This window comes from Limulus polyphemus, unplaced genomic scaffold (genome assembly GCF_000517525.1).
Source record: "Limulus polyphemus unplaced genomic scaffold, Limulus_polyphemus-2.1.2 Scaffold6292, whole genome shotgun sequence".
In the NCBI taxonomy this organism is placed as follows: Eukaryota; Metazoa; Arthropoda; class Merostomata; order Xiphosura; family Limulidae; genus Limulus; species Limulus polyphemus.
Window position 1 is genome coordinate 49,451 of NW_013671902.1, and position 3,553 is coordinate 53,003.

Below are 3,553 nucleotides of genomic sequence, written 5' to 3' on the forward strand. Positions count from 1 at the left end.
CATAGAAATTCTGTCAAAAAAAACTTTAGTGATACAAGATCTTTCTTAATTAAAACTAGTTTATTATTTCTCAATTCAACTTTGCAATACACTTAATTTCCACAGTCATTTAACTTAAACACACACTATAATTCACAATGAACGATTCACGCACTTTACTACCGCGCTTGACTCAATTGTTTGTCTCTATCTCTTCAATCTGCAATTATTCATATCTATGCCGTCACTTCTCGCCGGTCTTATATATACGAAATAGAGGGCGTCTGGAGAACACTCTTGGCTTCACGAACGTAAATGATCTTTCTAGAATCTCATGACGTGTTACTAGCGTCACGTGACTTCCACTGTCGTAACATACTGATTATTCTGATTCTGGCGTCAGAAGGGCTATCTTGCCAATGTTTGAAGTAGTTGTGATGATTTATAGTCAAAATGTTGTATTTTAACTTGGAAAGTGCAGAAGCAGCACTAACTTTAACACATGATGTTCATCAAGACAACTCATCACACCAGGCTAAAAGTGATGCCTTCATAGCGACTGCCATTCATTAATGTTAAAAAAAGTGGAAAAACAAGTAATTAATAAATTGAAAATATAAGGATGATGTAGGGATGGTAATGCCAAAAAGTACAGAAAAAAGGTAGGAATGAGTACACAAAACCATACAAAAACCCCAACATAAGTAGCCACTGAGTCGATGTTACAAGCTTATGGGAATTATCCATTGTAAGATATTATAGCATTATGCAGTTTAAATGCTTTTATTCAAAACCGAATTCATGCAAATGAAAGGAACTCAACATTCAGTTGTAGATAAAAGTTTTTCTTGGAAAGATTTGGCTAATTATGTAGAGATTTTTGTATGGTTTTTATGTATTTATCCCTACCTTTTTTCAGTACTTTTTGGCATTGCTATCCCTACATCATCCTTATTTTTTACAAAAAAAAATATATTACTTGTTCAAAATTATGCATGGGATTATATGTTTATGCTAGCTGTCTCTAATTTTGAAATGATAGACTAGTAAAAAGTCAACTAGTCAATGTCACTCGTCGCCAATTTTTGGGCTACTCTTTACCAACGAACAGTGGGATTGACCATAACATCATAACGTCTCCATGGCTGAAAGGATGAGCATATTCGGTGATGGGTTTCAATCCCGCAAATTGCGAGTCGAGTGCCCGAATTACGAAGCCATTTGTCTATTTGTTGTTAAGCGCGAAACTGCACGATTAACTACCTGTGATGTACTTATCGTAATGATCCAATTGTGGATCCTTGCGTTATAAGAACTCAAACTTACGTTCAGTCCGCAGGGCAGTTTGTAAAATGGAGTTTGTATTATGTTAAGCATTTAGACAAGTTTTTGTTGAATATAAGATTTTATAGTATTAATACGTATTTTATACTTTAAATTATCAGTAAGACTTAGCAGCTATTTTTCACACAATGAGTGAAAGTTACGAATGTATAGCCAGTCGAAAAAGTCTGCCATATTGTTATATTCTTATATCTAGATGGCATAGTGTTTGAAACCAGTAAATCATCACTAAATGTTTGATTTTGAAGAAACAAATTATCAGCAGAGTACTGATATTCATTGTAAGAAGCAATTTCATATTAAATATACATATAATTTACATCTATATACAATACCTAGCATGTGTTATTTGATATTCTCAGTGCAGTAGTGTTAGCTTTCAAGTTTCGTAAGTAAACATTTAAGAAATAGGCCTACGTCACGAAAATATGCGGTAATGGGGACAGCAAACATGGCGACAAACGGCGATGATGAAGAGTGTAATTTGAGGGATTGTGAGATCTATGTACAACGACATAACATTCAAGAAATTCTCAAAGATTGTATTGTACAGCTTTGCATCACCAGACCTAACGACCCCATTTTATTTCTAAGGGATTATTTTCAAAATTTAGAACGGGTGAGTACGCTCGTACAATAAATTAACTTCAGTCTTGAATAAGTTGAGTAACTAAATCTAACAGTAACATAGGTTAACGTAAGTCAGTCAGTTATCTGAATTTTATGAGATGCATCGTTGTGACGTTAATCCAAGTTATTTAAGTATAAGAACTACTTTGAATTCTCTAGAAAAAAAGTAACAAATATTTGTGGTAAAACTATAACCAAGCCAACAGCTTTAAATGTTAGTATTTATTACTATTTGTTTAGGCCTAACTTTTTCCTCTCCCACAAATTCTAGATCAGCTTTCTTTAAAGTTTAACTTAAGTTCTTATTATAGTTTATGTAAATTTGAAAATTAATTCAAAACGATTATTTGCATGTGTAGGCACTGTAAGTATATAAATTATTAATATTGAGTAATATTAAAAACATATAATTTATAAAGTTAACATAGTTGGTTTAATTATGAAAGTGTAACGTCAGGAAATTGTTTTTAAATCAAAGGTTAAAATTCTCATCCCTTTGAAATCTGGTGTAATATAGTAATACCCGTTTTTAAAGTATGATAATAATATTGTTAACCTGAGAAAATTTCCGTTACATTTCACAATTAATCGATTTTTTACGTTAATAGTAGGTGTGATTGAATGTACTTCACAAGAAAATGTATAAATTATAACTTGCATCATTTAGGATAGTGATAAAATATTAAAATTGTATATATATATATATATATATATATATTCGCCAAAAGCAATTGTAAGTGAACTGACTAAAGCTTAAGTTGCTAATGGTAACAAATATCATCAAAATATATGTTGTTCAGTGTAGCCTACGAGTTGGCAGTGGGTGATGTTGATTAGCTATCTTCTATCATTTCAAAATTAGGGAGTGCAGGTACCCCTCGCAAAATTCTATAAAACAAGACTCTCTCTTCAAATACAGTGTGTGTGTATAGCAAAGTGATTCAAATGTGGCAGATGCATAAAATATTTAAGAAGAAAACAAATAAAACCATTATGGCTATTAGAAATGCTAATTCATTATATAAGTAAAAAGCATAAAAATTTATTTGTACGCACTATAGGGATCAAACCTTACATTTTAATCTTATAAGCCATCAAACTTATCGCTAACTCAGAGAGGGGGGGAAGATAAAATAAAATTAAGGCTGAAATTTTAATTGGAAGAAAAACTAAATTAGGTAATTAGAGCAGTATATATTTTTAGCTGTAGTTTTCCAAATGATATGCCCCTCCCCTATTGGTAACTCTGAAGGCTTATAACGCGGTGGTGGGCACAGTACAAATAGCCCATGTATTCAACATGATATTCAAGTGAATCAACTGTTGCCCTTGCATGGCCAGGTTGTTAAGAGCGCTTGACTCGCAATCTGCAGGTCACGGCTTCGAATGCCCGGCCTACCAATCATGCTCAGCCTTGCGGGCGAGGAGGTCACATTATAATTTGACAGTCAATCCCTTTAATTGTTGGTAAAAGAGTATCCGAAGAGTTGGCGATGGGTGGTGATGACTAGCTGCCTTCCTTATAGCCAAGTTAAGGACGGCTAGCGCAGATAGTCCTCGTGTAGCTTTGCGCGAAATTCGAACCAAACCAATCAACTAT